The sequence below is a fragment of the Rhinatrema bivittatum genome, chromosome 1 (genome assembly GCF_901001135.1).
Source record: "Rhinatrema bivittatum chromosome 1, aRhiBiv1.1, whole genome shotgun sequence".
Taxonomy (NCBI): Eukaryota; Metazoa; Chordata; class Amphibia; order Gymnophiona; family Rhinatrematidae; genus Rhinatrema; species Rhinatrema bivittatum.
This window is the reverse complement of record NC_042615.1, coordinates 406,729,046-406,754,804: the sequence shown is the minus strand read 5'-3', so window position 1 is coordinate 406,754,804 and position 25,759 is coordinate 406,729,046. Positions and strand designations below refer to the sequence as shown.

The 25,759-nt window shown below is 44.9% G+C and overlaps 1 protein-coding gene across 3 annotated transcripts in view; it reads left to right on the top strand.

The window, feature by feature from the left end:
* Positions 1 to 25,759, top strand: part of LOC115091917 (maestro heat-like repeat-containing protein family member 2A) — a 646,218-nt gene continuing 620,459 nt past the window's right edge. For all 3 annotated transcript variants that reach the window (XM_029602285.1, XM_029602257.1, XM_029602275.1), the window contains exon 1: positions 1 to 118. The gene's annotated coding sequence lies outside the window, so the exon portion shown is untranslated. The remainder of the gene's footprint in view (positions 119 to 25,759) is intronic.

Sequence of the window (25,759 nt, the reverse complement as noted above, 5' to 3'; positions counted from 1 at the left end):
TGTGGCAGCTGGCTGTGTACCTGTTGCAGGGAGAAGCCAATATCTGAAAGAAGTTGAGAAGAGCCCTTGTTGCTGACAGATCAAATACTATCTCTGTTCGTTAGATTCTGGCGCTGAGGTAGGGTGATATATTAACACTTGCAGTAAGACTGGAGTAAGTTTCTCAATGTATTTCAATCAGGGTTCTATAGAACCCAAGGGCGGGCCTCTCCCTAAGCTAACTGGTGCCCTGCTGGTGGTGGTGCTGGGGTATTCCCCATAGCCACTGGGAGGTCCCTCTCCTATTCTGTGGATATGGAAGGGTCGGGGACCTCTCACCCTTATCTCTCCCCTATCTGATGATGTGTAAGAATTCTAGCTGTCTATATCTGCAGAATAGTGCTCTGGAGCTCCACTCCTAAACAAGACCTATTGGCACCCTCCCCCTATTGGCACCCTCCCCTTCCACTAGCCCTGCCCAAGGGTTTCTTGAGCATCCTTGAAGTATTTCATGCAATTTTACAAATACAGTGTGAGGGGTACGGGAGAGAGCGTTTTGAGTTCCACAGAATATCACAGTATGTTATAATAGGATCCCTTAACAAAAAAAGTTTGGCAGCATATTAAATCGGGGCTTCAATGTGATAAGGATAGGGCTTATTCTTTAAAGAAGCAGCTTTATCATTTACTTTTTTCAGAGGGCACAACAGTTTGTAACTAGATTTAGGGAAACAATGTTTCGCTATGCAAATAAAGCAAATAAGAAGTGACTGATTAAATATTTGCAGCCCATACATTTTGTTTCGAACATAAAATCCCCTGCTGGAGTTCCTCTTTAAAAAACTGAGGACATTATTCAAGCTTTTTAAAATTACTGTACAAATCTTTATGCAGAACGCCAAACTTATGAAGATGTTAGAGGCCTTTTTTCTTCAGGTTTGTCTTTACCCTCCTTCTCTTCTTTGCACCTAGAGAAACATAATTTAACTATTTCTAAATTGGAAATATATTTAGTTATTAAAAAGCTGAAATTGGGGAAAGTGCCTGGCAAAGGATGTTTTCGGTCAGAGTTCTACAAATTATTATGAGATTAATTATGAGTTCCTTTCTTAAGGATGTATAATTATTCGTTGATACAGAGATCTTTATCAGATGACACAAATCAGGCACTTGTGGTTATTTTTCCTAAAAATAGTAAAGATCTGACAAAACCTGAGAACTATAGACCTATATCTCTTATTAATGTAGACATTATGGTCTTCCCTGTCATGTACCTCGCTCAGTCACCCTAGAGCTACTTGGCCTGCCACCGCAGTACTCCATGTGTGCTGATGTCTTTAGCAAACAGCAGGCAGAGGTCCTGCCATCACATCACTTCTACAATTGTCCTAAAGACCTAATTCCAGAAAATCTACCACCCAGGGGTAGAGTCTACCCACTCTCAGCACCCAAAATTGAGGCTATGTCCAAATATATTAAAGAAAATCTGGACGGAGGGTTCATTTGCTCTTCCTCATCACCTGTTGGGGCCGGCTTCTTTTTCGTGGAGAAAAAGGATGATTCCTTATGCCATTGCTCAATGCTAATATCAAGAAGAAGCAATATCCTCTCCCAGTGATCATGAAACTCTTTGACTGCCTCAAAGGGGTGCAGATATTTACCAAGCTTAACCTGTGGAGGGCATATAATTTAATTGCAATTCAAAAGGGAGATGAATGGAAGACCACTTTTAATACCTGAGGTGGACACTATGAATACTAGATGATGCCCTTTGGGTTATGCAATACCCCCGCAGTATTTTAGTTTATGGTTAATGACATTTTTTGGGACCTGTTCTACTCCCATGTGGTGGTATATCTGGATGATAGTCTGGTATTTTCTTTCTTTTTTTTTTATTTTCTATTTATTAAACATTTTCAAAGATACAAAACGTATACATTTGAAAGGAAAACATAATTATGACAAAGTAACAGTCTAGAATTCATTCATAGTAATACAGTATGTCATACTATCCATAGCCCCCAAATGTAATGGGAGATCCTACTCAAGAGATGACTTTAAATATGAAACAAACAAAAAAAAAGAAAAGATAAACTCCATTTATGAAAGCGGTATAGAAGGAATGGTTACATTTCTAAAGAACAGAAATTCACGAATTTAGGTTACAGCCTCTAGACTAGAATTGGCTTCCGTTTCAATAGTCAATTTATCACTAAGAAATTTACATAACTGATCAGGTTGGAAAAAAGTATAAGTCAAATCTTTAAATTTAATGACACATTTGCAAGGAAACTTGAGGAAGAATAACGCTCCAATCTGTAATACTCTAGGTTTTAATTCAAGAAATTTCTTCCTCCTCAATTGAGTTTCTTTGGAAAAGTCCGGAAATATTTGCGCATTCATGCCAAGAAATAATTGCCGCTGATTCCTGAAATACATTATAGGGGTAGATCTTTAAAAAATACTTTTGTTCGCGCACCAGGCGTGAACAAAAGTACACTGGATTTTATAAGATACGTGCGTAGCCGCGCGTATCTTATAAATCCGGGGTCGGCGCGCGCAAGGGGGTGCACATTTGTGCGACCTGCGTGCACCGAGCCCAGCGCTCGCTGCCTGTTCCCTCCGAGGCCGCTCCGATTTCGGAGCGGTCTCAGAGGGAACTTTCCTTCGCACTCCCCCCACCTTTCCTCCCTTCCCCTACCTAACCCACCCCCTTCGGCCCTAACTAAACCCCCCCCTACCTTTGTTGGCAAAGTTACGCCTGCTGAAAGCAGGCGTAACTTTGCGTGCGCTGGCCGGCAACCCCGCTCCGTCCTCTGGTCCCGGGGGCTGGTCCAGAGGCCTCGACCACGCCCCCGGGCCGGCACCACGCCCCGGGCCCGCCCCCGAAATGCCGCGGCACGCTCCCGAAATGCTGCGTCGTTTCGGGAACGCCCCCGGACATGCCCCCTCCCGCCCCTTTTCGAAAGCCCCGGGACTTACGCACGTCCCGGGGCTTTACGCGCACCGGCAGCCTATGCAAAATAGGCGCGTCGGCGCGCGAGGGCCCTGCGCGCGTAAATCCGGAAGGATTTGCTTCTCTTTAAATTTATTTACTTGCTTTTGTAACTGTCCCACTTTCCTTACTATAGGACTAATCTGTACAGTCATTTTTTATTCAAAGCTTCAATAGCTAGCCAGATTGCCTCCAGCGTAAGAGATTTCCATATAATTCCTGGGAAACCCAAGCCCAGAAGACTGGAGATGGGACTTTGGAGGGAGGGCACTGTTAGGATTAGAGGCTCACGGGTTGGTCCTGCAAGCCACTGCACTCAGCCCAACTCCACTGGCATACCCTGACTCCAATGCTGCATGGATACCACTGAGCACAGCATGGCAATCCTCATGCCACCACCATCCCGGCTCCTCCTAAGACGCGCACAGTTTCTCCTTTTAAAGTGCTTGCAGCGGGAAGACAGCTGCAGCACCCTCAAATGACCTCATTGGCTCCACTCCTTAAAAGACTTCTTCAGAGGAGCATCAGATGCCTCAGTGATAAGTCTCCTGCATTTGCAGTGCGTGTTGCACCTGTGTTCTTGGTTTCTCTGCATTCTGTTGTTCCTGCATGTTCCTATTTCCTGCCTTATCTTCTTTAGCCATGCCTCATCCAGCCCTGCCTTCTCCTGCTTTTTGCCCAGTTTTGTCTTGTGCAGCTTGTCTTGTCCAGTCTTGTCCCCTTCTCCTTGTCTTGTCCAGTGCTTTTGTGTGTCTTTGTCCATTCCATCTTGACTTTCTGTAATTGACCTCTTGCTTTGGACCTGAACAAAATTGCTTGCTGCCTAGACCTGAACTCTTGCTTGACTTGACTATGTTTGCCTGCTGCCTGGACCTGACCTCTTGCTTGGACCGTGTCCTCATTTGCCCGCTGCCTGCCCTCACCCTTGCCCTGTCTCCAGCTTGTTGCTTGTCCTGACCCGTTGGACTCCTGCTTTCTCAACCGCCCTAGGGACCCGCCTAAGTCCTGCTGGCTGCCAGAACCCAAAGGCTTAACATTTTTTTTTAATTCTTTATCAAGTTTTACAAATTACATATTATAATTTGCAAATAGGAAATATATGGATATAAAAAGGAATTTAAACAAATCTGTTAAGGCAGTAATACCAGCTCACAAAACATTATATCCATTTTAACCAACAATCATATAACAAGGACTTCCTGGTCATGCCCCCTCGCTGACATCATCCAAGGGCGACGGCTGTATAAAACGCGGCGAATTCGTGCCTGGGCCTCCAACTGCTCTCTTGAACAGCTGAGAGCTCTATTCTGTTGTAAAAACCTGGACTTTCACCTACCTATCACCCTGCACCCGCGGCAAGCCAGCCGGACCGACTTCCTGGTCACGCCCCCTCGCTGACATCATCCAAGGGTGACGGCTGTATAAAACGCGGCGAATTCAGAGGGGCTTCGTGCCTGGGCCTCCGACTGCTCTCTTGAACAGCTGAGAGCACTATTCTGCTGGAAAATCCTGGACTTTCACCTACCTATCACCCTGCACCCACGGCAGGCCAGCCGGACCGACTTCCTGGTCACGCCCCTCGCTGACATCATCTAAGGGCGACGGCTGTATAAAACGCGGTGAATTCGGAGGGGCTTCGTGCCTGGGCCTCCGACTGCTCTCTTGAACAGCTGAGAGCACTATTCTGCTGGAAAATCCTGGACTTTCACCTACCTATCACCCTGCACCTACGGCAGGCCAGCCGGACCGACTTCCTGGTCACGCCCCCTCGCTGACATCATCCAAGGGCGACGGCTGTATAAAACGCGGTGAATTCAGAGGGGCTTCGTGCCGGGCCTCCGACTGCTCTTGAACAGCTGAGAGCTCTATTCTGTTGGAAAAACCTGGACTTTCACCTACCTATCAACCTGCACCCGCGGCAAGCCAGCCGGACTGACTTCCTGGTCACACCCCCTCGCTGACATCATCCAAGGGCGACGGCTGTATAAAACGCGGCGAATTCGGAGGGGCTTCGTGCCTGGGCCTCCGACTGCTCTCTTGAACAGCTGAGAGCTCTATTCTGTTGGAAAAACCTGGACTTTCACCTACCTATCACCCTGCACCCGCGGCAAGCCAGCCGGACCGACTTCCTGGTCACGCCCCCTCGCTGACATCATCCAAGGGCGATGGCTATATAAAACGCGGCAAATTCAGAGGGGCTTCGTGCCTGGGCCTCCGACTGCTCTCTTGAACAGCTGAAAGCTCTATTCTGTTGGAAAAACCTGGACTTTCACCTACCTATCACCCTGCACCCGCGGCAAGCCAGCCGGACCGACTTCCTGGTCACGCCCCCTCACTGACATCATCCAAGGGCGACGGCTGTATAAAACGCTGCGAATTCGGAGGGGCTTCGTGCCTGGGCCTCCGACTGCTCTCTTGAACAGCTGAAAGCTCTATTCTGTTGGAAAAAACTGGACTTTCACCTACCTATCACCCTGCACCCGCGGCAAGCCAACCGGATCGACTTCCTGGTCACGTCCCCTCGCTGACATCATCCAAGGGCGACGGCTGTATAAAACGCGGCAAATTCGCAGGCGCCGCACGCCGAAGGGGCGCGACAAAGGGGCCTGCCCCTTCATTTCACCCTCGTTTCAGATTTACTAACCGCTTTGCTTACCTGCAGGCCTAATGGATATCCCTATAGTCCTTGGACAAGGAAAATACAGCAACATGTGTCCAAACATAGCACAACCAAAACCACATATATCTGAGCACAAGAACTATTTAAACCGGACTTTAACCTCTATAAGATCCACGTTCTGTACTGCTGCAATGCTTACTTTTTCTTTCATTCTTTGCAACACCAAATCTGTACGAAAAAAAGTCCCTATTCTACGGGACCTTATATATGTTAACAAGCCTGATTTTTTCCTTATTACAGAATCTTGGTTAACCTCCTCAGACACAGTCAAAGTAAATAATCTAACCCCTACAGGATATACTACCATATCCGAACCCAGAATAAACCGCCGAGGCGGAGGTCTACTAGCCATTATTAAATCTTCTTTGAAACCAGTAAAAAAACAGATAACATCATCTGATTCATTTGAAATACTTCTGATCACTACTACAATACTAAACATAGGAATTATCTACTGCCCCCCCCCCCCTCAGGATGCCTTAATTCTGAATTTTCAAATTTCTTAGAAACCATTTCTATACTCCCTATAGATTTAAGTAAAACAATATTGCTTGGTGATTTCAATTTACATATCTCTAGTCCTTCTGTAATCACTAACTCTTTCTTAGACTCCATGTCCGGCCTTGGCTGGGAACAACTTATCAAGACTCCTACTCATATCAAAGGTCAAACACTAGACTTAATATTCTACAATCCACTTCAGCACTTCCCTATCTGGAATAATACTACAGTGGTCCCTATTCCTTGGTCAGACCACTATAGAATCCACTTTTCCCTCAATTTAAATAAAAGCTCACGTACAATGACAAAGAAACAACCAATAATACATAGAAGAAAATTCATTAATGTAGACACATTTATAGAGACAGTCACATCTAATTTACCCTCCGTTTTATCTTCCAATATAAATGACACCGTACATTCATGGAATTCAGCAATTTCATCTACTCTTGACACTATTGCTCCCTTTAGACAGATTAAACAACATAAAAAGAAAAAGAGAACTGACGCACCTTGGTACACAAAATCTTTACACACTCTCAAAACCCTACTTAGAAAATTAGAGCGCAAATGGCACAGTAACAAAACTATGGAATCAAAAAATAACTATCGCTGCACATTACGCCATTACAATAAAGAAATAAATCAAGCAAAAAGCACTACTATGCCAACATCATTGCTCGAGCCAATGGTAACCCGAACACACTATTTAATATAGTAAAAACTTTAACCACTCCTTACAACGAAAACTCTATAAACTCCGATACCAACTTCTGCAATAAAATCGCCAAACATTTTGAAACCAAAGTACTCAATATCACTGCAGAATTTTCAAACCTTCCTTACCCCACCCAGGGAAAGGAAAAACCTAGTCAGTCTTGGTCAGAATTCACCCCAGTCTCAGATACCTCTATCCTAACCATTATAAATAAACAAAAACCATCCAACTCCCCCCTACAATCCTTGTTCTGGAAGTTTTTTCAAAGCTCTTAAACATGAAGCTTGTTCTTCTCTTAGTCTCTTAATCAATCTTTAGAATCAGGTGAATTCCCTCATATCTTGAAAAAGACCTCCATACTACCAATTCTAAAAGCAAAAGCAAAAGACACATCTGACCTCAACAACTATAGACCCATTGCTACTCTCTCTTCCTTGGCCAAATTAATAGAATCTGCAGTACTCCGTCAGTTAACCGATTTCCTAACTGAATACAATATCCTTCATGTCAATCAACATGGATTTAGAAAAGGTCACTCCACAGAAACACTCCTCTTATCCTCCTTCGACACTTTTTTCCGCGCGTTTGATTCATACACAGACTACATCATAGTCTTTTTAGATATATCAGCAGCATTCGACACCATCAATCATCAGATTCTCATTTCAGGTCTCAAAACCATAGGCATTACAGGTACAGTCTTGAATTGGTTCTCATCATTTCTCTCCAATCGACCTCAGCAAATTAATTACAATCAACAACAGTCCTCTCCCTACATCATCAATTCCGGCATCCCTCAAGGTTCATCCCTTTCTCCTATTCTGTTCAATATATATCTTCTCCCATTGTGCAATATTCTATCTTCTCTCAATCTTCAATTCAAAATATATGCAGACGACATCCAGTTCTTTGTTCCATATAAAACATCATGGTCAGCCACCTTATCATTGGGCTCTTTGTACCTATCCACTATTAACTCCTGGCTTTCTCATAATCGACTAAAACTAAACCCTTCAAAAACCGAACTTATATATCTATCCTCTATCTCTGATTCTTCTTTAGGTCCACCATCACATCTGACAAGTAACAATATTAATATACCTATAGCGCGTTCTGCCACAAGCCTTGGTGTAAACATAAATTCAGATCTCTCCTTAAAACAACATATCTCCTCACTGACAAAAAAATCTTTTTACAAGTTACAACTTCTAAGACATCTCCGTCCTCTACTTTTCTACTGAGATTACAGAACTATTCTTCAATCTTTAATCTTTTCCGGTCTAGATTACTGTAACGCTCTTTACCTAGGATTGCCAGATTCCTCACTTTATCCACTTCAATTGATTCAAAATGCTGCAGCCCGGATATTAACCAGAACCTCTCCATGTCATCATATCACTCCTATCTTACAATCTTTGCATTGGTTACCCATAAAGTTTAGAATAAAATACAAAATTCTTTCCATTATTCACAGCCTAATTCATAATCATACATCCACCTGGCTCTGTTCACTACTACGGATCTATAAACCAACACGACATTTAAGATCACTCAACCAAAATCTACTAGACATTCCCTCACCCAAACAAGCCAGACTAGATCTTACCAGAAAGAGAGCTTTTTCAATAGCCGGACCAATAATTTGGAACGCCTTACCAAATCCTCTTCGTTCAATATCCAATCCCTCTCATTTCAAAAAATCTCTCAAAACCCATCTTTTTCAACTTGCATTCAATACCTCATCCAATTAAACTTTTTTCAACACACAATCTACAATTACAAAGCTACTTACACTCTCCATAACCTTCACTCTATACATCCTTAACTGACATATCACCTCTGCAATATTAATTCAACCCTTATATATTACATTTTCTTACCTACCCAGAAATAATAAGCCCCATGGCACCACTTTTTATTTATAAAAGTCTTTCATGCTAGCACTCTGACTAGCTATTGATTATTTTATGCATATTTTAAAAACATCTATTTTATTTTGATTATTTTTATGTTTTATTTCACCCTTGTAAAAAGTTTTGACAAAAATTTATTTTTAAAAAACGGTATATAAATGCTTTTAAATAAAAAAATAAATAAATAAGGAGAGATCCTATGAGAATAATAAGAGAGGATTATTTTATCAATAATTTCAAGGAAAAGCCCTAACGCTTTTTCTCCAGCATTACTATTTTCTTTTCACACTATTGTAGGAATTGGAATAGATGGCTTTTTGACTGAAGGAAAACTCTTAGTTGCTCAACTGAGAAAAATATTTATAGTTCTGGTCCCTTTCTCAGAACACATTTGCAAGGGAATTTTAATATATAGGAAAAACCTAAATCAATCGCAGCTTGACATAAAGTTAAAAAACTTCTACGTTTAGCTTGCATTGTAGGGGCCAGATCTGGATAAATTTTCACTGTCGCACTCATGAATATCACAGGAAATACAATGGTCTCCTCAACTCGGGGGTTACTGCTGGTGAGTTAAAAAATCGTGTGATTTCCTGCTGCATTATTGGTGAAGGAGTGAAGTTGGGTACACATGTTCCTTACCCTTTCGCTTTGCTGGCATCTGTATTATGAGGCAAGAATTCCAAAATCGGCAGGATTCTCACTTGCTCTGAGCTCAGTGTGTGGCCATCTTGGATCTCCAGCCAGCCAAAAGGCTTAACCTGTGGGAGAGGAGGCTGATATAGGTGAAGCTCCAGACAATCCCGCTGCAGGGTGTGTTTGCCAGCTTCTGGTGTAGGCCTCGTAGGTTCACCTACAAGGCTGCATCAACTATGCTGCAGCATAAAGGGCTCACTCCAACACCCTGCGATGGAGAAAGCTTGGTTTCTGGTCACATTGAGTCATGCTAATTTGGGAATTGAAACATCGAAAAAGGTATTTATTTGCAGATCTTAATTGCTTTGTAGAGATGGAAGGTGGATGCGAGCCATTTTGAGGAATGATAGTTTAGGAGATTAAAAATAAGAATAAGCGCTTTGTACTGAATTCTCCATATAATCAGCAGCCAATGTAATTGAATGAGGAGAGGATTGATATGATCTCTGCATCTTGTTCCTGTGAGAATTCTAGCAGCTGTCTTTTGAATGATCTGAAGAGATTGTAATGTTGATACTAGGATACACAAGTATAGAGAATTGTGTAGGGATGTGAATCGTGTCCTCGATCGTCTTAACGATCGATTTCGGCTGGGAGGGGGAGGGAATCGTATTGTTGCCGTTTGGGGGGGTAAAATATCGTGAAAAATCGTTAAAAATTTAAAAATCGTAAAAAATCGAAAAATCGAAAAATCGAAAAACCGGCACATTAAAACCCCCTAAAACCCACCCCCGACCCTTTAAATTAAATCCCCCACCCTCCCGAACCCCCCCCAAATAACTTAAATAACCTGCGGGTCCAGCGGCGGTCCGGAACGGCAGCGGTCCGGAACGGGCTCCTGCTCCTGCATCTTGTCGTCTTCGGCCGGCGCCATTTTCCAAAATGGCGCCGAAAAATGGCGGCGGCCATAGACGAAAAAGATTGGACGGCAGGAGGTCCTTCCGGACCCCCGCTGGACTTTTGGCAAGTCTCGTGGGGGTCAGGAGGCCCCCACAAGCTGGCCAAAAGTTCCTGGAGGTCCAGCGGGGGTCAGGGAGTGATTTCCCGCCGCGAATCGTTTTCGTACGGAAAATGGCGCCGGCAGGAGATCGACTGCAGGAGGTCGTTCAGCGAGGGTTCCGGCGCCTCGCTGAACGACCTCCTGCAGTCGATCTCCTGCCGGCGCCATTTTCCGTACGAAAACGATTCGCGGTGGGAAATCGCTCCCTGACCCCCGCTGGACCTCCAGGAACTTTTGGCCAGCTTGTGGGGGGCCTCCTGCCCCCCACGAGACTTGCCAAAAGTCCAGCGGGGGTCCGGAAGGACCTCCTGCCGTCCAATCTTTTTCGTCTATGGCCGCCGCCATTTTTCGGCGCCATTTTGGAAAATGGCGCCGGCCGAAGACGACAAGATGCAGGAGCAGGAGCCCGTTCCGGACCGCTGCCGTTCCGGACCGCCGCTGGACCCGCAGGTTATTTAAGTTATTTGGGGGGGGGTTTGGGAGGGTGGGGGATTTAATTTAAAGGGTCGGTGGGTGGGTTTTGGGGGTTTTAATGTGCCGGTTTTTCGATTTTTCGATTTTTCGTACGGAAAATGGCGCCGGCAGGAGATCGACTGCAGGAGGTCGTTCAGCGAGGCGCCGGAACCCTCGCTGAACGACCTCCTGCAGTCGATCTCCTGCCGGCGCCATTTTCCGTACGAAAACGATTCGCGGTGGGAAATCGCTCCCTGACCCCCGCTGGACCTCCAGGAACTTTTGGCCAGCTTGTGGGGGGCCTCCTGACCCCCACGAGACTTGCCAAAAGTCCAGCGGGGGGCCGGAAGGACCTCCTGCCGTCCAATCCTTTTCGTCTATGGCCGCCGCCATTTTTCGGCGCCATTTTGGAAAATGGCGCCGGCCGAAGACGACAAGATGCAGGAGCAGGAGCCCGTTCCGGACCGCTGCCGTTCCGGACCGCCGCTGGACCCGCAGGTTATTTAAGTTATTTGGGGGGGGTTCGGGAGGGTGGGGGATTTAATTTAAAGGGTCGGGGGTGGGTTTTAGGGGGTTTTAGTGTGCCGGCTCACGATTCTAACGATTTATAACGATAAATCGTTAGAATCTGTATTGTATTGTGTTCCATAACGGTTTAAGACGATATTAAAATTATCGGACGATAATTTTAATCGTCCTAAAACGATTCACATCCCTAGAATTGTGGTAGTCTAATGAGTTCAAAATTAGATATTGCAGTATTGTACGGAAGTCATGATGATGTAACAGTGGCTTAAGATCTAATGTGTGACTATTCCAAGGGTGGCTTAAACTTACCTGATTTCCAGTTCTATAATGCAGCTTGTCAGCTTCATTTTGCATGGGATTGTTTTCTGGGACATTTGAGTACTGTACTCCTGGAATGGTTGAATCTGTGCTATATCCTTAGATAACTTGGTGAATTAGAACCTGTCTGCCTCCAATATTCCAAAGACTGTTAAATCATATCCTTTTTTATGACAGTTAAATATGCTTGGCAATTAATTTATTCTTGGTGGGGCAACACTTGGTTATTATCCGGATTTTTACCTTTAATAGGAAACAAACTTTTCCCCCGGGGTTTACAAACTAATGTGTTTGGATCTGGTATGAGAAGGGGACTAAATGTATATCTGGTCTTTATTGCTTAGCTAATGATACTATGTTCTCCTTTACACAGTTAAAGAATAGGGATGTGAATTGTTTTTTGATGATTTAAAATATCGTCCGATATATTTTAAATCGTCAAAATCATTAGAGGCGATATTTAATAGGAATTCTCCCGATTTATCATCAAAAATCGTAAATCGGGGGAAGGGGGAGGGAAAGGGGAGGGCGGGAAAACCGGCACACTAAAACATCCCTAAAACCCACCCCGACCCTTTAAAATAAATCCCCCACCCTCCCGAACCCCCCAAAATGCCTTAAATTACCTGGGGTCCAGTGGGGGGGGGGGGGGTGTCCCGTTGTGATCTTCCACTCTTGGGCCACGGGTGCGTTGATAGAAATGGCGCCGGTCATATGACAGGGCAAAGGTAGCGCCGGCGCCATTTGGTTCCTCTCCCCCGATGTCACGAGCGTAGGAGATCGCTCCCGGACCCCCGCTGGACCCCCAGGGACTTTTTGCCAGCTTGGGGGGGCCTCCTGACCCCCCAAGACTTGCCAAAAGTCCAGCGGGGGTCTGGGAACGACCTCCTACGCTCATGACGTCGGGGGACAGGAACCAAAATGGCGCTGGCGCTACCTTTGCCCTGTCATATGACAGGGCAAAGGTAGCGCCGGCACCATTTCTATCAACGCACCCGTGGCCCGAGAGTGGAAGATCACAACGGGACCCCCCACTGGACCCCAGGTAATTTAAGACATTTTGGGGGGTTTGGGAGGGTGGGGGATTTATTTTATAGGGTCGGGGTGGGTTTTAGGGATGTTTTAGTGTGCCGGTTTTCCCGCCCTCCCCCGATTTACGATTTACACGATATTTTAAAAAACAAAACCGCAACGATCCGATTCCCTCCCCCCGCCTAGCTGAAATCGATCGTTAAGACAATCGATCACACGATTCACATCTCTATTAAAGACAGACTGACTTTCTTAACCAACACTTCTATGCATACTTATAGTCTTGAAATTATCTGGATGCAGTAAAACGCCAATGCTTAACTATTTTTAGTCCCAAATCTTTGTCCAACAGATATTATTGGTTAGTACCCAGCTAACTTGTTGCGGGCATGGAACCTTGGGCTGAGGTGGAGTTGGTGCAACCTGCAGAGAGGAGCCCTACAGGTTCCCACCAATGGCTGGTGGAGATGGCTCTGGTGGAGGCCAAACTGGAGTTTCACCCACACCAGCCCTCATTCCCTTTAGGTTGAACCCTGAGGTGCTGGGGCCAGCAGAACATAGGGTGGGCTTCTGTTACTGTGGTGGAGATCCATGGAAGCAGTTGAGTCACAGGCAGGGACCAGAACAGAATGAGAATTGGCAGTCAGAGGCGAGCAGCAGTCATGGCAGGTGGCTCTCAGGTGGGGTCAAGAGTCAGGCAGTGGTCAGAGGCAGGCAGAGTTCAATTGTGGATGATAATCAGGCATTGGTTAGTGGAAGATGGAATTCAATCTTAGTCAAGTGGCAAGCCGAAGTCACAACCAGAGATTTGTTCGAGGGAAGACAGGACAGATAGGCAAGCAGGGAGGTAAGGAACAGCACAGGTAGGCAGGAAAAAACACTGAAGAACCAAAGACTTGACCACAGGACAAGATGAAGAACTGAAGACTGAACACAGGATGAAGATGAAGATGCCAGGACAAGGACCAGGAACACAGGAATGAAAGACCAGGAACACAGTAGCCAAGACCAGGAACACACTGAGGCAATTTGCTATACCAGAGGTATTCGACCTATTGCCAAGGCCTGGATTGATGTAAACAAGGCCCTTTTAAGGGCTGAAGGCAGTGACATCATCCTCAGGAGCTGCACAGCATTTCCTGCCGCAGTCCCTTTAAAGGTCAAGGAGGGCTGTGCTACACAGGATCTATCAGCGGTGTCTTGCCGCAAAGTACGGTAGGCAGACTTCCAGCAAAATGACTGCCTGAGAAGTCATGAAGATACAGACCTCCAACAGGATCCACTAACATCTTCTAATGTTGTCTGATTCTCCAGCAAAAACGATCATCAGATCAATTCTGTGCCTAAGAGATTGGCTATTTTAAGTAATTTTTCTCGAAGGGAAGGATCTAAAATTCAAAAAGAGCAGAGAGTGATGAGAGACAAATCCCAACCTCTTTCATCCAAAATGGTGACAGAGCTGGCTGCCACTCTTGAAATCTTAAAAGATGATTTGATCAAGGAAATCTTGAATAAGATTTCAGCTTCCATAGCGGATTTGCTAAATAAGTTGCAGTCGGCAATGGAAGAACTTAAAGTCGAATCAGACCTTGCCTTAAATACCCAAGGTGAGGGAGGAGTCTTAGGAAGGAGCCATGATACTTCCTGCCATGGCCCCTTTAAATAGGTTCAGGTGTCTTGGTGGAAAACTTGCTAAGGACAAGTAGTTTTAGTAGCGAGACATGGAACACATTATGAATCTTCATTGCTGGAGGAAGTTTCAGACTATAAGTGAGTGTACCCAATTGTTGGAGGATAAGAAAGGGTCCAACAAAGCGTGGAGCAAATCAAGCTGATGGTAGCTTGAGTCTCAAATGTTTGGTAGACATCCAGACCTTGCCACCAGGCTGGAATTCAGGATCCTTGCTATGGTGAGCGTCATAGCCTTTCTTTGCTCTTTATCATGCTTTTTGGAGCATCTCGTTAGTCTTACTCCAGAGTTGTAGTATATCTTTGGCAGTAGATTGAGCTGCTGGGGACGACACAGAAAGTGGAAGTGGTAAAGATGGTATAAGGGTTGTCGTCCGTAGACCACTTCAAATGGTGTTGATCCAGTAGATGATGCTGGATGAGAGTTGATGGCAAATTCAGCCCAGGGGAACAGTTAAGAACATAAGAACATAAGAAAATGCCATACTAGGTCAGACCAAGGGTCCATCAAGCCCAGCATCCTGTTTCCAACAGTGGCCAATCCAGGCTATAAGATCCTGGCAAGTATCCAAAAACTAAGTCTATTCCATGTTACCATTGCTAATGGCAGTGGCTATTCTCTAAGGGGGTCATTTTCAAAGGAGTTACGCATGTAAATGTGACATACTATCGTAGCAATTTTCAAAAGCTATTTACTCGAGTAAAGTGCACTTACTTGAGTAAATCCTATGGACAATTCAATGGCATATATTGTAGCAATTTTGAAAAGCCCACTTACTTGAGTAAAGTGTATTTACTCGAGCAAAAACCAGTTTTGCTCGAGTAAATGCTTTTGAAAATCTGGCCCTAAGTGAACTTAATAGCAGGTAATGGACTTCTCCTCCAAGAACTTATCCAATCCTTTTTTAAACACAGCTATACTAACTGCACTAACCACATCCTCTGGCAACAAATTCCAGAGTTTAATTGTGCGTTGAGTAAAAAAGAACTTTCTCTGATTAGTTTTAAATGTGCCCCATGCTAACTTCATGGAGTGCCCCCTAGTCTTTCTATTATCCGAAAGAGTAAATAACCGATTCACATCTACCCGTTTTAGACCTCTCATAATTTTTTTTTAATTCTTTATTTATTCAAATTTCTCATTTTATAACACGAAATAATCATATCTATAACATATGCTGTTATTTCATAAACATTTCAACATCAGTCATAATCATCCATTATCCATACAGCATAGACTAGAATTAATTTTTACAAAAATTTCAATAGTTACCATTTAAGATAAACTTGAAGGGAGAGGCAAGTGTAAACTCAGAAGAGAATTTAAGGAGAACAACTATTATTAATTTTAAAGGGCATTAACATAGCATATTTATTTATTTATTTATATTTATTTAACTTTTTACTATACCGAAACTCAAGACCAGGTCTTATCGTACCGGTTTACATTAAAACATGGGGAAACCAATTAACGTATAAGTAGAAATGAGAAGTTACATTAAAACAGGGAGAGTAATAACATGGATGTCGGAAGATAGGACAGAATTAAACAATAACAGAAATGGGAGATCAAGAATCAACCAATAAGTTAACAAAATTACAAACTATAAATTAACATAAAACAATAAATTAGTAATACAGAAACATGGATTATTATTACTCCAGCTATTACATTATTTACCCATTACACATTGGTCGGAATTGGGGAGGAAGTAGTTGGTGACCTGGCTTCCACAAATTTCTTAAACTGTTCAAACTGAAAGAAAATATAAACTTCGTTGCCTTTTTTTATGATACATTTACATGGGTAACGTAAAACATAAGAAAAACCCAAATCAATAGCTTTCTGTCTAAAAGAAAGAAATTCTCTCCTCCTAATTTGAGTGGCCTGAGCCACATCTGGAAACAATTTCACTGGCTGACCATAGAAATTCAAGGGAAACTTCCTAAAATAAGATTTCATGATTAAATTAACATCTTGCTTATAAATAAAAGATGCTAAGAGAGTACCCCTCTCTATAATATCCAAACTTGAATTCTCAAGGAAGCTAGTCAAATTAGCGGGAATATTTACCTGGTTAATTTCTACAGCCGAGGTTCTCCTATTAATAAAGTGACAATTTTCCCAAGATAGCGGGAGAAATCCCATTTACTACTTTAAAAAGATTTCTAAACGAGGTTCTCTCTTTTTCATCTGATCAATTGCCGTCAATAAATTCCTGTCACTTTATTAATAGACCTCTCATAATTTTAAACATCTCTATCATATCCCCCCTCAGCCGTCTCTTCTCCAAGCTGAAAAGTCCTAACCTCTTTAGTCTTTCCTCATAGGGGAGCTGTTCCATTCCCCTTATCATTTTGGTGCCCTTCTCTGTACCTTCTCCATCGCAATTATATCTTTTTTGAGATGCGGCGACCAGAATTGTACACAGTATTCAAGGTGCGGTCTCACCATGGAGCGATACAGAGGCATTATGACATTTTCCGTTTTATTCACCATTCCCTTTCTAATAATTCCCAACATTCTGTTTTTTTTTTGACTGCTACAGCACACTGAACCGACGATTTCAACGTGTTATCCACTATGACGCCTAGATCTCTTTCTTGGGTTGTAGCACCTAATATGGAACCCAACATTGTGTAACTATAGCATGGGATATTTTTCCCTATATGCATCACCTTGCACTTATCCACATTAAATTTCATCTGCCATTTGGATGCCCAATTTTCCAGTCTCACAAGGTGTTCCTGCAATTTATCAGAATCTGTTTGTGATTTAACTACTCTGAACAATTTTGTGTCATCTGCAAATTTGATTATCTCACTCGTCGTATTTCTTTCCAGATCATTTATAAATATATTGAAAAGTAAGGGTCCCAATACAGGTCCCTGAGGCACTCCACTGTCCACTCCCTTCCACTGAGAAAATTGTCCATTTAATCCTACTCTCTGTTTCCTGTCTTTTAGCCAGTTTGTAATCCACGAAAGGACATCGCCACCATGACTTTTTACTTTTCCTAGAAGCCTCTCATGAGGAACTTTGTCAAACGCCTTCTGAAAATCCAAGTATACTACATCTACCGGTTCACCTTTATCCACATGTTTATTAACTCCTTCAAAAAAGTGAAGCAGATTTGTGAGGCAAGACTTGCTCTGGGTAAAGCCATGTGACTTTGTTCCATTAAACCATGTCTTTCTATATGTTCTGTGATTTTGATGTTTAGAACACTTTCCACTATTTTTCCTGGCACTGAAGTCAGGTTAACCGGTCTGTAGTTTCCCGGATCGCCCCTGGAGCCCTTTTTAAATATTGGGGTTACATTTGCTATCCTCCAGTCTTCAGGTACAATGGATGATTTTAATGATAGGTTACAAATTTTTACTAATAGGTCTGAAATTTCATTTTTTAGTTCCTTCAGAACTCTGGGGTGTATACCATCCGGTCCAGGTGATTTACTACTCTTCAGTTTGTCAATCAGGCCTACCACATCTTCTAGGTTCACCATGATTTGATTCAGTCCATCTGAATCATTACCCATGAAAACCTTCTCCATTATGGGTACCTCCCCAACATCCTCTTCAGTAAAAACCGAAGCAAAGAAATCATTTAATCTTTCTGCGATGTCCTTATCTTCTCTAAGTGCCCCTTTAACCCCTCGATCATCTAACGGTCCAGCTGACTCCCTCACAGGCTTTCTGCTTTGGATATATTTAAAAAAGGTTTTTCTGTGAGTTTTTGCCTCTACAGCCAACTTCTTTTCAAATTCTCTCTTAGCCTGTCTTATCAATGTCTTACATTTAACTTGCCAACGTTTATGCTTTATCCTATTTTCTTCTGTTGGATCCTTCTTCCAATTTTTGAATGAAGATCTTTTGGCTAAAATAGCTTCTTTCACCTCCCCTTTTAACCATACCGGTAATTGTTTTGCCTTCTTTCCACCTTTCTTAATGTGTGGAATACATCTAGACTGTGCGTGTAGAATGGTATTTTTTAAGAATGACCACGCCTCTTGGACATTTTTTACTTTTGTAGCTGCTCCTTTCAGTTTTTTTCTAACAATTTTTCTCATTTTATCAAAGTTTCCCTTTTGAAAGTTTAGCAATAGAGCGTTGGATTTGCACACTGTTCCTCTTCCAGTCATTAAATCAAATTTGATCATATTATGATCACTATAGCCAAGCAGCCCCACCACCATTACCTCTCTCACCAAGTCTTGTGCTCCACTGAGAATTAGATCTAAAATTGCTCCCTCTCTCGTCGGTTCCTGAACCAATTGCTCCATAAAGCTATCATTTATTCCATCCAGGAATGTTATCTCTCTAGCATGTCCCGTTGAAACATTTACCCAGTCAGTATTGGGGTAATTGAAGTCTCCCATTATTACTGCACTACCAATTTGGTTAGCTTCCCTAATTTCTCTTAGCATTTCACTGTCCATCTCACCATCTTGACCAGGTGGATGGTAGTATTCCCCTATCACTATAGTCTTCCCCAACACACAAGGGATTTCTACCCATAAAGATTCAATTTTGTATTTAGTCTCATGCAGGATGTTTATCCTGTTGGACTCTATGCCATCCCGGACATAAAGCGCCACACCTCCTCATGGGTGCTCCTCTCTGTCATTGCGATATAATTTGTAACCCGGTATAGCACTGTCCCATTGGTTATCCTGTTTCCACCATGTCTCTGAGATGCCAATTAAGTCTATGTCATCATTCACTGTTAACATTCTAATTCTCCCATCTTACTTCTTAGACTTCTGGCATTAGCATACAAACATTTCAAAGTTTGTTTTTTGTTTGTATTTTCATTCTGCTTTTTAATTGATAGGGATAGGTTAGAATTTTTTAGCTCAGGTGAGTTTTTAGTTACAGGCACTTGGACTATTTTTCTAATTATTGGAACCTCACTGTCGGGATGCCCTAATTCTAATGCATCATTAGTAACCTTTGAAGATACCTCTCTCTGAACCATGCACTGCTGAGCAACTGTCGGATTTTCTGTTTGTTCATTCTGACATGAACCAACATAGGCACGAAGGAACTGCTTGAGATTTCTATTCATTCTCTCAGTTTGGCCATTCGACTGAGGTTGGTATACAGAGGTGAAGTCGAGTGTGATGTCAAAGTTCTTACACAAAGCTTTCCAGAACTTTGCCGTAAATTGAACTCCTCTGTCTGACACAATGTGTTTAGGCATGCCGTGTAGGCGAAAGATGTGGCTGATGAATAGTTTACCAAACTTCATGGCTGAAGGCAAGCCAGGGAGAGCCACGAAGTGAGCCATCTTCGAGACTCGATCCACTGTAACCCAGATTGTATTGTTACCTCCAGAAAGTGGTAAGTCTACCACAATGTCTGTAGCAATGTGGGTCCAGGACTCTTCTGGTACTGACAAGGGATGAAGCAGGCCCCAAGGACGTCCAGGCGGAGGCTTCTGTCTGGCACAATTAGAGCAGGAAGCTACGTATGCAAAAGTGTCTTCCTTCATGGTGGGCCACCAATAGTACTTCTGTAGCTTAGCCAGAGTTCTTTGCTGATCAGGATGTCCAGCCAATTTCGAATCGTGAGCCCATGCTAACAATTTCTTTCTTAGATTGCAGGGTACAGTGCTCTTGCCCGGAGTTACCAGATGTGTAGCTGACAGAATAACTCTCTTCGGGTCGATGATATGCTGAGGTTCATCAGGTATGTCTTCAGAGAGAAAAGAGCGAGAAAGTGCATCTGCTCTGACATTCTTATCTCCAGGGCGATATTTCAGCACAAAGTCAAATCTGTTGAAGAACAGGGACCACCTTACCTGTCTATGTTAAGGCGCTGGGCGTGACGGAGGTACTCCAGATTTTTGTGATCAGTGTAACCAGTGATCTGATGTGAACCTTCAAGCCAGGGGTGCCACTCTTCAAATGCCATCTTTATTGCGAGTAGTTCTTTATCCCCAATGCCGTAGTTCTACTCCACTGGTGAGAAGTGTCGGAAGAAGAAAGAACATGGATGCAAGATTTTAGAGTCACTGGTCTGGCTTAGCACAGCCCCTACACCCACGTCTGAGGCATCGACTTCCACAATGAAGGGCCATGTAGGATCCGGATGGCAGAGACATGGCTTACTTTAGAAGAGGTCTTTCAGTTTCTGAAATGCTGTCATAGCTTCTGTAGACCAGTTGGCGACATTGGCACCTTTCTTAGTCATCGCTGTTAATGGAACAGTCAGTGAAGAGTAATTCTTGATGAAGCTTCTGTAGTAGTTGGTAAATCCCAGAAATCATCTAAGAGCTTTTAGACCAGTGGGTTGTGTCCATTTTTGAATACTCTCAAGCTTCTGAGGGTCCATCTGGAAACATTTGTTCGAAACAAGGTACCCTAAAAAGCGCATAGATTCCTTGTGGAATTCACATTTAGACAACTTGGCATATAAGTGGTTCTCGCGAAGTCTCTGCAGCACTCTTTTGACATCTTCCTGATGGGTATTCACGTCATGGGAAAATATCAAGATGTCATCTAAGTACACAACGACACAATGGTAGAATAGGTCACGCAGAATGTTGTTCATCATATTTTGGAAGACAGCCGGGGCGTTGCACAGGCCGAAGGGCATCGCCAGGAATTCAAAGTGCCCATCCCTGGTATTAAAAGCCATCTTCCATTCATCACCAGAGCGGATGCGAACTAGATTATAGGCTCCTTTGAGATAAAGCTTGGAGAATATCTTGGCTCCCTGTAGTCTATTGAATAGCTCTGAGATGAGTGGTAAGGGATAGTGATCCTTTACAGTGATCTCGTTTAGACTTCTGTAGTCAATGCATGGACGTAATGGTCCGTCCTTCTTCCCATGAAGAAGAAGCCTGCGCCAGCAGGAGACTTGGAGGGTCTTATGAAGCTTTCTGAAGATTCTCCTGGATGTACTCTGACATCACTTTATTTTCTACTATGGAGAGAGGGTGGTTCCTTTGGGTGGTTCCTTTGGGTGGTTCAGTGTTAGGGTTCAAATTGATAGCGCAGTCATAGGATCTGTGGGAAGGCAATACATCAGCATCTTCTTTGGAAAATACATCTTGAAAAGATGTATATTGAGGCAGCAACCCAGGCAACAATGGGATAGTTGGCATGCAGGGAACTGGAGAAACTTCCATCAGGCATTTGCCATGGCAATCTGGACCCCAACGTGAAAGCTCCAAAGTGGCCCAGTTGAACTGTGGCATATGTTTCTGCAGCCACGGTAGCCCAAGTACTAAGGGGTGCATAGCCTTCTCTAGCACAAAGAAGGAAATAGTCTCTGTATGAAGAGCACTGGTACGTAAGCTCACTGGTTCTGTGAGTAGGGTTACTTCACCCGGTAAGGGCTCTTCATGAATTAGAAGACAGAAGGAGTAGAGACATCATGGTAGTTGTGGGGATCTGCAGGTGTTCCACTAGACGTTTCAAAATGAAATTTCCTCCTGCCCCAGAGTCCACAAAGGCAAGGATCTGGTATTCTAGAGGTCCGCAGATTAAGGATACAGGAAGAGAGAGTGGAGGAGAGGCTGCAGTTAGACCTAAGAAGAGTCCTCCCACAGAACTTAGGTCTGCCAGTTTCCTGGGCATGTTTGTACAGCATGGCCAGCTTGTCCACAATACATGCATAGTCCCAACCTCTTTCGCGTTCTTCTCTCTTTAGAAGTCAAATAACTGCGGCCTAATTGCATTGGTTCTTTTTCGCCATCAACAGGACCAGAGGGTATAGGCCTGGGTACTGACTTGACTCGAGTTTCTCCCTGAAGTGGTCTTCTGGACTCTTGGCCTCTTGAACCTTGTCACGAAGTCGGTGATCAATCCTGGTTGCCAACTTCATTAGTTCTGCTAAGGTCTCAGGCATCTCTCAAGCTGCCAGCTCATCTTTCAACCTGGATTTCAGGCCTTCAAAGAAGAGAGTCTTCAGGCATCTAGGGTCCCAATGTAATTCTGAAGCCAACGTCTTGAATTCTATGGTGAAGTCTGGCAAAGGTTTATTACCTTATTTAGATGAACCAACGTAGATCCTGCTGTCGTATACCGGGCAGGGTCATCGAATACTGATCTGAACAGTGACTCTCCGCTGTGGGAGTCATTGCACTCCCACAGCGGAGAGGCCCAAGCCAACGCTCTTCTGTCCAGATAAGACAGGATATAGGTGGTCTTGGCATAAGCTGTAGGAAAATGATTAGGTTGCAGGGAAAAGTGCATTCAACATTGATTGATAAATCCTCTACATTTCCAAACTTCCCCTGAGAAGTGTGTTGGAGCAGATAGAAGTACAGTAGACTTGACCGTCACTTCTGGTGGTGTAACTTCTTTACCTGTGGTGGTCAGTGTATTCATCTGTGCGTGCAACTGGTTTAAGGAAGTAGTCAAGTTATCCAGCGAGTTCTGTTGTTCGGAGATTTGCTGGGCCAGGCCCAGAATGGCCTGCAATGCAGTGAGCTGAGCCGAATCCATGAAGTTAGCAATCTATTATGGTTTAGAGGTGTTGGAGTGGATTTTTGGGTACTGCGTTGATGGTCACTCCCATGGGGAGTAGCCCCGTGAAGAACTGCAGTACTAGGTTAGACTTGAGACATGCGAACACAGAAGATTTGTCTTTTATTATACAGCTGGATGATAGCACCAGAGGTGGCAGTAGTGAGGTGATCCAGTAGAAGTAGTCCAGGGGCCCTCGGCAGAAGAGACCCATCTCACAATGATAGATGTAGCAGCTCTCTGTATTATAGGGAGTCCTGGATGTAGGTTCCCAGTGCTGAGCTGTAGGTGAGATAGACTGACAAAGGTTAGATTACTCACTAAGTTGGTAGCTGTAATGTTGGAAATCCCAGCAGGCAGAAGTAGTTGGATTGCAGGCACCAAGGCACGGAGAGCAGGCCCTTGAGAAGCGAGTATCTGGTATCCCAGACAGGCACCTGAAAAAAACATAGTGCCCCCGAGGAGTGGGTACCCAGGTTAGATGAAATACCCCGAAGGGCAGAGAGAGCTTCCAGCGGCAGCACAGAAGTGGCAGAATAGCTTAGACCGGAGGCAAATCCAATTCTTGCTAACTTGGTTTGTTAGCAAACAAAGGGCAGGCTAAAAATCTGGATGGCATGACGTCACTCGAGGGGGACGCCCCCGAGGTTCCCGCCATGACGTGGATAAAGACATGAGTTACGTGCATGCACGTGCGCACCCTAGGAGGCCCTCAGAAGAATATGGTGCATAGCCTTGCCATAGCTATTCCAGGACGCCAGAGACAGCGGCATGAAGACGCGGCGATAGCCATCTTCTCAAGGCTAGCGGGGAGAGCAGAGAGAAAGGTGAGGCACAAAGGTCGAAGCCATCTGAGACCAACGGGCGCAACAGGAACAAGCAACAAGCACACAAGTAATCATGGAGACCTGTTGCCAAGGCAGGGAACAAGTGGCTGGGCCCTGCTTTTTATACAGAGGCCCAGTGATGTTATCATCTGGGGCTGTGGGCTACTTTCCCACCATGGCGGCCCCTTTAAGAGTGCGCCTAAGCCAGGGGCCAGAGAAAGCAGGACGGCAGCGTCTCTTCTTGGCCCACGTGGGGAGACCCGCCAGGTGCAGGGAGGAACCGTGCAGGAGTCAGAAGTGGCAGAGGTGGCTGCAGGCACTTGGGGACGGAGGCAGCTGCTCACCACTGCGAGCGAGGGTGAACCAGAGTTGGCAACTGGATTCCTGGGGTGGTTAGGCCCCAGGATGCGTACCACGGCCAGGTTGCGTAACAGTACCCCCCCTTTATGCCCCCTCCTGGAGGTCTGGGCTTGCCCGAATGGTCACAGTGGAACTGGAGGCGAGTCCTTTGTCCAGGATGTTACTGGCTGGTTCCCAGGAGTCTTCCTCTGGACCATAGCCTTCCCACGAGATAAGGTACTCCCAAAGGTGACCTCTTCTCCGGACATCAAGTACTTCTTGGTGGAAACTGGAGATGGCGCAGGAGTTCTATGTGATGGCCAAGAGAGTATCACTGGTTTGAGCAGAGATACGTGGAAAGAGTTGTGTATGCCCAAAGTGGGAGGTAACTGAAGTTGGTAGGTGACTGGTCCAGTACGCCGGGTCACAGGGAAAGGACCAATGTACCTAGGAGCAAACCTTTGAGAAAGTAGTTTTAGCCGGATGTAACGGGTGCTCAACCAGACCTTTTGCCCTGGCTGAAATTCTGGAGCCGGGCGACGATGTATGTCGGCAGCTTTCTTGGCTTGTGTAGCCGCTTGACGAAGACATCTATTTGTCTGATTCCAGAGGACTTGCATGGCATCGGCAGTGGCCTTTACTGCTGGGGAAGGCACCGACAATGGGACTGGTAATGGGAGCCGCGGTTGTCTGCTGTAACTATGGAGAAGGGTAAAGTTCCGGTGGCTGCTGCATCATGGGAATTGTGTGAGAATTCTGCCCTCGGTAAGAGCTCTGTTATCGCTGGGATTAGTGGACCCTTGGGCCGGCCGTGTGGATGAAGAATGGATGAGAAGAGAACTCCACAGAGATGAGATGGCCGGGAGGCGGCACGGAGCCGGGAGACCAGGCAGGAGCTTCACCACTGGAAGCCCGCAATCCCCCCGGGAGGAGCCCGTGAGGACCCGGGCCACTGGGACTTAGGAGCGGGCTCCCGGAGCAGACGCCCAGCAGGTGGAGAATGGTCCGAGGTCAGGGCTGGCAGCAGGCAAGGGTGAACAGAAGACGTACCAGAATCAAGAACCAGGAAGTCAGTCCAAAGGTCAGGGAGGCTGAGGCAGGAGCACAGAAACTGGAACAGGAGCGGAGGCAGGATCAGGAGCGGAGGCTGGATCAGGAGCGGAAGCTGGATCAGGAACTCGGAAGCTGGATCAGGAACTCGGAAGCTGGAACAGGAATGCAGGAACGAGGAAAGCAACTAGCAACTTCGTAGAGTGAACCCTGTTGCAAGACAAAGTCTTCAGTCAGATGCCGGGTTTAAATATTCTGCCAGCATCTCACGTCATCTTGGGGGCCAGCTGCGGTTTCGCGCCACTGCACCTTTAAATAGCTCCCGCTCTCGCGCGCGTGCCTAAGGGGGGGGCAGCGCTTGGGAGCGGAGCTCGGCGGTGTCTCCCTCGTGGAGACGCTACCACAGAGAGGCCTGAGAAGGCCTGGAAAACGCCGGACCTTGTCGCGGGGGCTCATGGCGGAGAAAGGTAAGGACCCGGTCGCGAGTCCAGCGACCGGGACCGCAACAAGCTCTGCCCAATTATTTTGTTGATCATTGGAGTAAGATTGCAAGAAGATCTTCAG